The sequence below is a fragment of the Mesoplodon mirus genome (assembly GCF_964341445.2).
Source record: "Mesoplodon mirus genome assembly, contig: HAP1_SCAFFOLD_530, whole genome shotgun sequence".
Taxonomy (NCBI): Eukaryota; Metazoa; Chordata; class Mammalia; order Artiodactyla; family Ziphiidae; genus Mesoplodon; species Mesoplodon mirus.
In genome coordinates, this window is record NW_028295473.1 from 236,899 (window position 1) to 248,980 (window position 12,082).

A 12,082-nucleotide genomic window follows, 5' to 3' on the forward strand; every position below is an offset into this window, starting at 1 on the left:
ACAGGAAGGTTACAGGCCGGGGAGAGCAACCTAGGGCGCCCCCTCGGAGCAGTGGGAGTGGGAAGAGGGGCAGGGGTGGAGGGAACCCACGATGGGAGGCGAGTGGGCTCTCCGCAGAGGCCAGCTTAGCCCGCAGGAGCTGCCTGTGAGCAGGGGGCGGGAGGGCACTGCTGCCCTGTGGCTTCTGGGCTTGCCGGATCGCGGCTCTCTGCGAGGGTCCTGAGACTCTGTATCCCCTCCCTCAAACCGCCCCCCTCGCGAGGCCGCGACGCTGGGTGCCCTGTGTCGACAGGCAGAACCCCACTGCCCGCCCCTCGCAGACCCGCCTCTGCCCGCCTCGATGGTCCCCGCGCACTCAGCCAGCGGCCTCTGCTGTGTCTGCTGCTCCTGCTGGGTCTGCTGCTGCGGCCGGTTACCCGTGAAGACCACGCCGGGCACCTCCAGAACCCCAAGTCCGCGGGAGCGCACGCGGGCCCTGATGCGGGACTTCCCGCTTGTGGACGGGTGGCTGCAGTGTGTGCCGGCTGCTGGGGGCCGCTGGGGGCCTAGCCTGGCCCCGGGCAGGGCAGGAGGTCCGGAGCATGCAGAGCTAGTGGGGAGGCTCCCTCCCACCACCCCTGGATGTCCTCTCCATCATCTATGGATGCCCTTCCCCTTCTCTGTCATCCCCTCCCTGGTGGGAACCCCTCAGCCCAGGCCTCAGCTGCTCCTAGTACAGTCTGTGTGACAGTGGGAGGTGGGGGACCCACAGGCTGGCCCAGGCCAGGCAATGTGTCCTGCCTCATCCCAAGACCTAAGGAGCCCACCTATTTGCCTTGACCTCCCTCCAGCCACAACGACATGCCCCTGGTCCTGAGGCAGTTTTACCACCACGGGCTACAGGATGTTAATCTGCGCAATTTCAGCCATGGCCAGACCAGCGTGGACAGGCTGAAAAATGATCTCGTGGGTGCCCAGGGACACACAAGGTGCCACCATGGCTGCTGGGGAATGTGGGGCAGTTTGGGGGCCTCAGAGACCACAGGTTAGTCACATTGGAACTAAGTTACCATAGTGACCTAGAAAGTGCCATGCCATGGATGCTGGGGGAACAGGGGTCACAGTGAGCCAACCTGACGGGCATCCATGTACCACAGGAAAAGCAACGCATTACATGGGACTTCTGGGCACACTGAGTGTTGTGCCAGCTGAGGAGGCTATGAGAAGCCCAAGGAGCTCCAAAGCCCAAACTAAGCCCTTGCCTTCCCTCAGTTCTGGTGAGCCTGCGTCCCATGCCGGACCCACGAACGCGATGCTGTGCGCCTCACCCTGGAGCAAGTTCACCTCATCTGCCCCATGTGTGCCTCCTATTCTGAGCTGGAGCTTGTGACCTCAGTTAAAGGTAGCCGGGGGACTTCCCTGGTAGTCCAGAGGTGAAGACTCCACGCTTCCACTGCAGGGGCCTCGGGTTGGATCCCCGGTGGGGGAACTAAGAGCCCTCATGCTGCGTGGCACGGCCAAAAAAACAAAACAAAATGGTAAAGAGACTGGTCGTGGTAGGTGTTAGGGACTTCAGTTAGCTACCCCTGCCTCTGAAAATGATCATCTGACCTACCTGCCCCCAGCTCTCAACAATACCCGGAAGTTGGCTAGCCTCATTGGTGTGGAGGGCGGCCACTCACTGGACAGGAGCCTCTCCATCTTGCGTACCTTCTATGCGCTGGGTGTGCGCTACGTGACACTCACCCACACCTGCAACACGCCCTGGTGAGCACAGTGCAGATGGTAAGGGCCCAGTGAGGCAGGGATCTGCCCAAGATCACGCTGGGGCCCAAAGCAAGTTTATCCCTGGGATCCAGCCCTGAACCTGGGGTTGGGAGGGGAATGGAGGTTTGCAGAACAAGACTGAATCCCCAGAAGGGCCCTCCTACTGCCAGGCACAGCCCAGTTTGGGTCCCTCCTCTTGCATCAGGGAGTTGCAGGTGTAGACGGTTCGACACAACCTCTTTCTACGCTCTTGTAGCCAAGTCATGGCCACCAGTCAGACTGCCTCCTGGCCATCCTGCAGAGCACAGAGCTCAGCAAAGGGTATCCACCCCTTCTACAGCAATGTCAGTCGGCTCACCAGCTTTGGCGAGGTAAGGACCCGGCTTCCATACCCTGCCCCACATGAATGTACAGCCCTGCCTGTTCCCTACAGATAAATACACACAAGATAAATGCAGCCCTCATGCCCTCTCCCCATCCTGTCCCTGCAGAAGGTGGTGGCAGAAATGAACCGCCTGGGCATGATGGTGGACTTGGCCCATGTCTCGGATGCTGCGGCACGGCGAGCCCTACAAGTGTCACAGGCACCTGTCATCTTCTCCCACTCAGCTGCCCGGGGTATGTGCAAGAACACTCGCAATGTTCCTGATGATATCCTGCAGCTTCTGGTGAGAGACTGCCCTGGCCCTCAAACCTAAAGCAAGAGATTCAAACCAGGAGCCCTTGAACCTGAGCCTCTTCTCCCTCCATTTCCTCAAACGCCAGGTTAAATATCTTCTGCCCCCAAAACCCACGGTCCACAGCCCCTGAACTCTTCAGCCCTAGGTGGGGGTCTAGGTGGTAAGATACTCCTCCAAACCCGGAAACCCAGGGCCAACACACCACCCAGACCAGGGCTGCGGCTCCTCCATTCACACAAACCCAGAGAGGAGATGACTCTGACCTCACAGCCAGGGCTGAACACCTTCCTCACAGGGGCCGAGAGAGTGAACAGGCAGCTGGCTGTGCTGGGGGCCAAGCTGACTGGCCACGGGTCCGCCCCTACAGAAGAAGAACGGTGGCATCGTGATGGTGCCCTTGTCCGAGTGGGTGCTGCAGTGCAACCCGTTAGCCAACGTGTCTACTGTGGCAGGCGAGCCTCACCCTGGGCTCTCTGAAAACTCGGATTTGGAGCTGAAGCTGGGTCCAAATTTAGGGAGGACTTCAGAAGAGCCCCAGTGGTTTGACCCACCTATTGGCAATAGGTACAGCACCCAAAAACCCAAGAATGGACAGTACACAGCACCTTGGTGCCGTGTGGAACTGGAGCCACAGAATCAAAACTGCGATACGGATGGGTATCAGGGAGGCTGTCAGACACTGCTTTATGTCAAACACATAAAGAAAATATCCACTATCAGAACCGTTGGTTGACTGACTTTTTTTCACATCTTTCTGACAAAATTCGTGAAGTTGTGAGTACCACAAGCGTCATTACACTTCTGTTCAAGATGTAATCTCAGGCTCACAATCACTGTTTAGCTTCTGTATATTGCAGTGTACATAAAGGTCTGTATTAGTCTGGTTGGGCTGTTATAGTGAAATACTATAGACTGAACGACTTCCACAGCAGAAATTTATTTTCTCACAGTTCTGGAGGGTGGAAGTCCAAGATTAAGGTACTGAATACCATAAGAATTGGTTTCTGGTGAGAACAATCTTCCTGGCTTGCTGACGGCTGTCTTCTTGCAGTGTCCTCACACGGCCTTTCCTCTACGAGCAGAGGGAGAGAGATCTCTGGAATCTATTCCCCTTCTTATAAGGACACCATCAGTCCCTGTCAGATTATTACCTCACCCTTATGACTTCAGTTAACTTCAGTTACCTCCCTAAAGGACCTATCTCCTATCTTCTACAGTCAACTTAGGAGGGGCTTCAACATATAATTTTTCGGGGGACACAATTCAGTCCATAACAACAACTTAAGATAGCTTTCTCTGATTTTCAGTCTTTCACTAATACCTCCCTCTTTGTCTACGAGTTATTCAAGTTTCCTTAAATTTTTTTTTTAATTTTCTTACATTATCCCTTCCCTTTAAATGCTGTCTTCACTTCTTAATTGGCATTTCTTGCAAATGAAGGCACCTTTCCTCACAATATATTGATTACTCTCCCCACTGTAACACAGCGTCTTCTCCCATGACTTTCCTGAAGTGGTTCCACTTTTGTTCATAAAAGTTTAGCCATCCAATCAGATGCTTTATTTTCAGTTCCCATAGCATTTTGCCTTTGGGAAACAACTGACTCCATTAGATGGTGCTTCTTTTAAAACTACCTTCCTTTATGTTTTATAGCAATCTTATGATTTCTGTTGGCATACCACCTAGCTTCTTTCTGATCATTCTTTTTATTTTTAGTTTTCAGTTGTTTCTCTCCTCACTCCTTAGCGTCAGATACTACATACAGTTGGCCTTCTTCTCATCTCTTATATACTCTCTCTCTTACTCCAGCAGCTTTGTTTACCATTTAATATATTATCTGCCAGGCGCCTTCCATCTGTTACCAACATCTCTCCCTCTTTGTCATTTCAGCCTTCGCTATGCTCTCTGAGCTCTCACAGGCAGATCTATTGAACACAGGAATCTCAGTGGAAAATACGAGTACGTTATTTCTCTACTGAGTAAAGCCCTTACAGATCACATGGTCCTGATCCATCTTGCAGCCACCTCATCTGGACTATTTGACCTCCCATGTCACAATAGCAGAGGACCAGACAAGAGGGACACTGGCTCCTAATGACCTCAGCTCAGAAGTGATACACTTGATTCTGCTTCTTTGCCACTGGCCACAACGAATCAAAGGAAAACAGTTGAACTACAAAGGAGGATGAAAAATGTAGATAAGCACATAGGATATTTGATGAGTGCTATCTCGAGGTGACATCACCTCCCATCAAACTTTTATTTCACAGAGAAAACACAGACTATAAAGCAAAAACACCCCAAACTACCTTCTTCTCTTTACGTCCAAGAAGAGCTTTTCGACATAGTGTATAAATACCTAGTCTCACTTCCTCAGTATCTTCCATTCATTTTCCCACCTCATTGGTATTGTTAAGGTTTTCCTCTTTAGCGATTGTATTTTGGCCCCCTCCCATTAAAAAGCTGCCTCCCTCCCATTAAAAATTACTCTTGCTTGATGCCAAGTAATTCTCTAGTTACCTTTTCTCTCTTCCTAATTTCACAGTGCAGTTTATCAAAACTTGTATTTATTCTCATTGTCTGTATTTTCTTATCTTTATGTACCTCGTGACTCACACAATTTTGCTCTTTTCTTCTTACTTATCTGCACTGGAATTGCATTCACCAACATTTAGTTTGTGATTAAACTGAGTGAATATTGTTTGGTCATTCTGTCACCTTTCAGCAATAGTTGATTTTGTTGATCAAACTTGGCATCTCAGAAAAATCTTTCACCTTCACAACAGTAGCATCTTAACCTGCTACTTCTTCCTCCTGCCTCTGGACATCCTTATCTCTTTCACTGGGCACTCTCACTCTGCCCTCTGCCAAGAGATGTGTATTTCTCAGAAGCTCTCTTCTGCCCTTGATAGATGGTCTCATCTACTCTTGTGATTCCAGCCACCATATATATCACAGATCTTGACCTAAAACTTACATCTCTCTCTCCTGAGTCTCTTACAAACTTAACTAATTGCCAACTGAACAACTCTGCCCAAGTATAACATGGACACTTAAAATTAATTATGTGATGTTACTGAACGATTAATTTTACCTTCAATACTTAACTTCCACTATTCATCTCTCTACATCATTTAGACCACCACTATTTGTACACTTGTCCAAGTTGGATACTGGGGGAACATTCAAGACTCTGGACTCTGACAACCCTCAGAATGGGAGAAAATAGTTGCAAACGAAGCAACTGACAAGGGATTCATCTCCAAAAAATATAAACATAAATAAATTTGTAAACTATATAAGCAACTCATGCAGATCAATATCAAAAAAAACAACCCAATGAAACAATGGACGGAAGACCTAAACAGACATTTCTCCAAAGATGGCCAACAAACACGTGAAAAGATGCTCAACATCACGAATTATGAGAGAAATGCAAATCAACACTACAAGGAGGTATCACCTCACACCGGTCAGAATGGCCATCATCAAAAAATCTACAAACAATAAATGCTGGAGAGGATGTGGAGAAAACGGAACGCTCCTACACTGTTGGTGGGAGTGGAAATTGGTACAGCCACTAGGGAGAGCAGTATGGAGGTTCCTTAAAAAAACTACAAATAGAACTACCATATGACCCAGCAATCCCACTACTGGGCCTATACCCTGAGAAAACCAGAATTCAAAAGGAGTCATGTACCAAAATGTTCATTGCAGCTCTATTTACAATAGCCAGGAGATGGAAACAACCTCAGTGTCCATCGTCAGATGAATGGATAAAGAAGATGTGACACACATATTCAGTGGAATATTACTCAGCCATAAAAAGAAACGAAATTGAGCTATTTGTAATGAGGCGGATGGACCTAGAGTCTGTCATACAGAGTGAAGGAAGTCAGAAAGACAAAGACAAATACCGTATGCTAACACATATATATATATGGAATTTAAGAAAAAAAATGTCATGAAGAACCTAGGGGTAAGACAGGAATAAAGACACAGACCTACTAGAGAATGGACTTGGGGATATGGGGAGGGCGAAGGGTAAGCCATGACAAAGTGAGAGAGTGGCATGGACATATGTACACTACCAAACGTAAAATGGATAGCTAGTGGGAAGCAGCCGCATAGCACAGAGAGATCAGCTCGGTGCTTTGTGACCACCTAGAGGGGTGGGATAGGGAGGGTGGGAGTGAGGGAGATGCAAGAGGGAAAGATATAGGAACTTATGTATAACTGATTCACTTTGGTATAAAGCAGAAACTAACACACCATTGTAAAGCCATTATACTCCAATAAAGATGTTACAAAAAGAACACTTGTTTTTTCTTTTGTTTTGTTTTTTGTTTTTTTGTTTTTTACCTTTTAGTTTAAATTTTAGTTCCTGCCCCCAAACATCCATTAAGTCCCCAGGAGAAGGAAAAGGGGATGTGACTAGCAATAGAGAGAAACTTCCTTCACAACAATGGCCATGGCAAGCTTAGGCACTTTTGGTGAAATCTCTCTGGGAAGTACTGGCAGAGGAATAAAAGGCAAACTGACACAGAAGTATTGCCTGGTGTGCATTTCCAGGCTCTGCCTTCTTTCTCATGTCTTGGCGGCAGGTGGAGGAAGAGGAGAAAAGGTTAAACTTTTGTATCAACCGGCAGAATAAGCTTATAACATCCTCTCACTACCTCTGCATGGGTTCTAGTCTCTGCAGCACTACATAAGCTTTGCCCAAAGTAATGAACAGTTGAAAGTCCAATGTAATACTTCACCAAACAACTTAAAAATGCTTGCACACTGGAAAGGATTCAGTTGCGGAGAACACAAATGGACCCAGAGCAACTTTTGCCAAAAGAGAATATTGTGCTAAATGTACAGCCATCGCTCTTTTCCATATGAAGAAACAGTCAGAAGGATAAAAGAACTTGGTCAAAAATCACACAAGTAAGTAGGACAGAATCTGGTCTGTCTGTCATAAGGGTTGTGTTCTTTAACCACCAGGCTAGCTTTTCCCAAACCTGATTCATGCACAGAATAACTATACACCTCTGTTTGCCTTGAATATTCCCTGTTTATACGTATGCCTGCTGCAGTTTTTAATATTGCCCACTTTGACTCCCCAAAGCAACCAAGAACTCACAATAATTTGGTCACTCTATCCATGGACCACTGTGGTGGGACTGCCCAGGAAGCTTAAAAGTGCAGCCTCCCGAGCCCTACTCCAGATCTAGATAAGTTTTCTTAGGGTTGGCTCAAGAATCCAGGTACAAGTCTTTCTCGGTGCTTTTGTGAGTCTCTCGCTCTCGTAAGTTAATAAACCGTTTATTCCGCCTTCCCCAGATGCCCAGCCAGGTCCTGTTAAGGTAGGAGTCCCCCCGCCACATCACAGGGATGCTCCCAGTCAAGTAATCTCTGGAGCCGTGGAGAATCTGAATGGTCTCATGCTGGCCCACCTGCCATGACAAACCTCCTCCAGAGCATTCCCTTTCACAGTTTACATTCTACCACTCCCAAAGGCAGTCCGCTCCAATGAGGCCTGACTTCGTCTGTCCTAACGTGTACCCGCTGATTCAAGCAGTTTAGGAAGAGAAGGTGCTGTGCTTCTCAACCACGGTGGCCCAACCTCTAAAATGGTAGTCGAAGCAGTCTCTACCTCCTGGGAACAACGCCTCTGCAACAGCCCCATTAAACGAATGTCCCATCTTTGCTTTTTCAGGGTGGGGGTCGGGCAACAGGGAGTCCCCCTCCTAAAGAAGGTTCTCTCTCATTGCCACACTATCAGAGGCTGCCCCAAATGTGCTTGCTTCCTGTGGGCCTGATCAGGCTAAGGGCAGAGTTGTCTCTTTCCTTCTCTGAGGCGGACCAAATCGTCTGAGTAACACCTCTTCACACTGTTGACCATGTTTCTCACGGGGGCTGCTGCTGAGTCTTTATCTCATCCTTTCATGGTGGAGAGACAGAGGATTCTAATGACTTTTACTTCTAGGGGAGAGGGGCCTGGAGTGATTATGTTGTCATTTTGTATTATGTCCTTTTGTCATGAATTTGTTTTCAATTTCATGTTCAAATGGGCCCACCATTCCCACTTTGTGAGGTCATTCAGCACCCGCATTTTGCACCTTTAACATCTCTCTCAGTATCACTTGGAAATGTTTGAAATGGCAGGAGCTTGTCCTCATATTCCTATCAGCTGTAAACCCGGAGCCCCGACATGAACCTAACCATTGAGCAGAACACCTCTCCACTACCTGTGTACCACTGCGAAGGCCCCTTAACCTCTTGGTTTCTTTAAGTCCTCAGTTGTAAAAATTTCAGGGTGCGATGAATTTATATTGGGGGCAGGACAAGGTCGAGAAGAGTGTGTCTTTGCTTTTATTCTTCCAAACTGGAATGTCTTCCCTCTCTTCCCCATGGGTCCAAATCTCACTTGTCCTTCAGGCCCACTGCAAAGGAGCCTTCCCTGATTCCCCTGTCCACACAAATCTCTGCCTCTTAGGCTAAGTGCCATACAACCTAGCTGTCTCTTACCTTAATCTTGCCTCTCAAGCCAATCACAGAATGTGGGTCTCTCTTGCCCTCCTGTGGCCCCTGGGGCTGTGCCAGACCACCAGCACGCCCCACCTGGGGTGTCTACTAGACTACGGCATTGGTGGGGAGGCCCAGCTGTGAGGGGCCAGGCAGAGTACCTCTGCCTCTACCCTGTTCTCCTCCAAAAAACTGCCCCTCCTCCTGAAGCCTGCCCCTCAAGTCACAGGTTCCATATATGACCTCACTGGGTAGTGATGCCCTCACAGGCCTTCTCACAGATTCCACGGTAACAGATTCCATGGTAACTGACAACCAAACAGATTCGTATCTGGTGGAGGACTGGTAGGGAAGTTTCTCTGACTATCAGAGACAATGTCTGACTTCATAGGCTATATATACTCAACCCTGTGCTCTGTTCCCTGGCTGGGCAGTGCAGCAGGTACACCCAGACCGGCCACCTCCACAGGAGGTATGGGATACAATCCACCTCACCTGGCTGGCACATGTTTTTGTGGGGCCTGCCAACTATGTACAACTGAGCACACTCCCACATGTAAGTAATACCAGTGACCTGGGACACCTTCAGGGACCCACAGGGCTCACTGCTGAGGACAAGTGAAAGGTCATCCCTGGACAAGTGTGCAGGACGGTTCTAAGCTTTATAATGTAGCCTTCCCCTTTGGGCTACAGGATGCTTCCATTCAGACCCTTTCCTGAATGGCCTCTTAGCAAAAGACAAGTGCATTTTTGTTGGCAAACGGTAAATGGAGCAGTTTGAGGAACAGGGCCACAATTAGAAGCACACCTTCAAACCCAGGCACCTCTGTGCTGTCATGCAGACATCTCTATCGGTCCTCTCAGACACATCCCATACTGAGTTGCTGAGTACTCGGGGACAGGGTGGTGCCATATTGATGGGAAGACCGGAAGAATGAAGGGGGGGGTGATGAAGTGCTAATGAGACGGGAGGGCTGAGGAGATGGTGTCCCAGGAGGCTGCGTTGATGTGAGCCTAGACTTGGTACCCAGACCCCGGTTCTGAGTCTCCTGATCACTCTGCCTCAGTATTCAGCCTTGTTCTAATCTAGATAAAAGTACCAGAGGGCTAGAGTTCAGTGTGGTTGAAACAGGCGGTATAACTGGGGCCCAAGAGGGGTTGCCAAGGTGAGAGGGGTTCTTAACAAATTTGTATTAGATTATTTCTTTCCAAAACTTGAAAGACATTTCCATTAAAGCCTCAGAAGTGACAGACTGCAAGAAATGTTTTCTCTGTTGTGGAAGGGAGAGATGGAGAGGATCATGAGTGCAATTTCTTTCGGGTTCTACTGTTTTCCCTGGAAACGGTGAAGAGACTTCCTCATCTGCTGCAGCCGTAGGCGCTAGGGATTGCTTTTGCAGCCAGTGTCCCTTCTCTAGGGACTCATAGAGGTGATGGGCCAAGGCTGTGTTTTGGATGTCAAGTAGATTAAAGGTCTTCAGCCAGAAACTGGGAGAGACATGAGAGGGGGAAATTGTGGCAGGAGACTGTGCACAGCACAAGTGACTGATCAGTTCTGATTTTCTTTGCAGCAGCAGTGGCTCCCGTTTGTCCTCCCACACCCGGGTACTACCATGTCCTCTACCGAGGGTGTGGAGAAACGCAGTTGGGCTGGCATGGGGAGACATACTGCCTGGTTGGTGGCTACCGGGCCTACGGGGATGTTCCTTTGGCCCCACCAGCAAAGGTGGAAGCAGTGAAGCCAGTCCCCAGACGTGCGCCCAAACGAAAGCACTCTTCAGAAAGTTCGGACGAAGAGCTGGGCTGCTCCAGACCCAAAAACCGGCGATTGGAGCATGGTGGACCTGCTCCCTGAAGCAAGAACAGGATGGAGAGTCAAGCAGCATGCACCCTGCCCCGAGGTTCACATGCTCCTTTACTGCCAGCCCTTTCTGTCCCCAGTGGGGTCCCTTACTGCTCAATAAAATGTTTGTGTGTAACACATTTCTAGGGTCGCCAGTGCTCAGACTTAGGTCACTACCCCTGTGCTAGGCACTCCTGCCACCTGGGAAAGGTTCCAAAGGTGGAACAGCTCCAGGGGGTGCCAGGGATCACAGCAAAAACTTGAGAGGCTGGGGATGAAGGAGTTTGGGCACAGTCCCTAAAGCATCTCTGTGGTTGAGCTTCTGTGAGAAGGCACATCCCCAGAGAGAGAGAGAGAGAGAGAGAGAGAGAGAGAGAGAGAGAGAGAGTGTGTGTGTGTGTGTGTGTGTGTGTGTGTGTGTGTGTTGAGGAGAGGGGGTCTCTAGAGGAGGCAGCTAGGGGGAGGGCCTGAGGCTGGCAATGGGGAATGGCGTGCAGCCTCTGAGTAAGCACAGGCACTTAAGCCCTTGAGGTTTCTGGGAAAGCTAGAGCCACAAGGGCCACGAGATAAGGCAAGTGTAGCAGCAGAACCCAGGTGCCAGGTCTTTCCTCAGAACCTATACTTCTCCACGAGGCCGGGCCTTCCACGCTGAGGTAGGAGGGATCCTGGCCAGAAGGTCAGCCAGCAGCTCTGGGAGGAAGATTGCTGCGGTGGGGACTCTGCTGCCATGGAAATCACTTCATTCCCTTCCACTCAAATAGCCTGCTGACTGGCTTCCTGCTCTGTTGAGTAAAAGGGTCGCTGACTCTCCCCAGAAGGTCGTTCAGTTCACATCCCCAAAGTCCCTCTATTCAGGCCCTGGGGAGGTGTAGCGACTCCTGAGGGCGCTCTTTCCTGAGGCTGGCTGACAGAAGTGGGGGAGGTTCCTGATAGTTCCCAGGCGCTAGTTGAAGTCCCCAGAGAATGGTCATGCAGGTTGGGGAGTCAAGTAGGTGGAGAGAGAAGGTCGGGGGCAGAGGACCCCTTCCTGAAACCAGAGCTCACATGGTTACCCCCCACCCCCCCATTTCCAGAAACTATCTCTTCCCCCACACAAGCCCTCATGGCCCAGTCCCGGGAAACCGGGAGCCCAGAGCACTTGTGGCCACAGAAGCACTGGCACGCAGCCCTCAGGGTGGGCGGGGCCGGCTGCAGGCAGATGGGGATGAGGTGTGCTCCCGGGAGGCCTCGGGCTGAAGGTGGCCCTCTGAGAGAAGCACCCCAGCTTGGACAGGAAGGTTACAGGCCGGGGAGAGCAACC

The 12,082-nt window shown here is 49.9% G+C and overlaps 1 pseudogene across 1 annotated transcript; it reads left to right on the forward strand.

Annotated features, from left to right (window-relative positions):
- The first annotated feature begins 91 nt into the window (after positions 1-91).
- Positions 92-12,018, forward strand: LOC309797440 (dipeptidase 2-like; annotated as a pseudogene). Its single transcript has 10 exons — positions 92-145; positions 293-504; positions 831-1,000; positions 1,262-1,381; positions 1,605-1,746; positions 2,048-2,117; positions 2,238-2,414; positions 2,794-2,874; positions 7,755-7,777; positions 11,856-12,018. The product of its transcript is annotated as a dipeptidase 2-like (transcript).
- Positions 12,019-12,082: the final 64 nt, after the last annotated feature.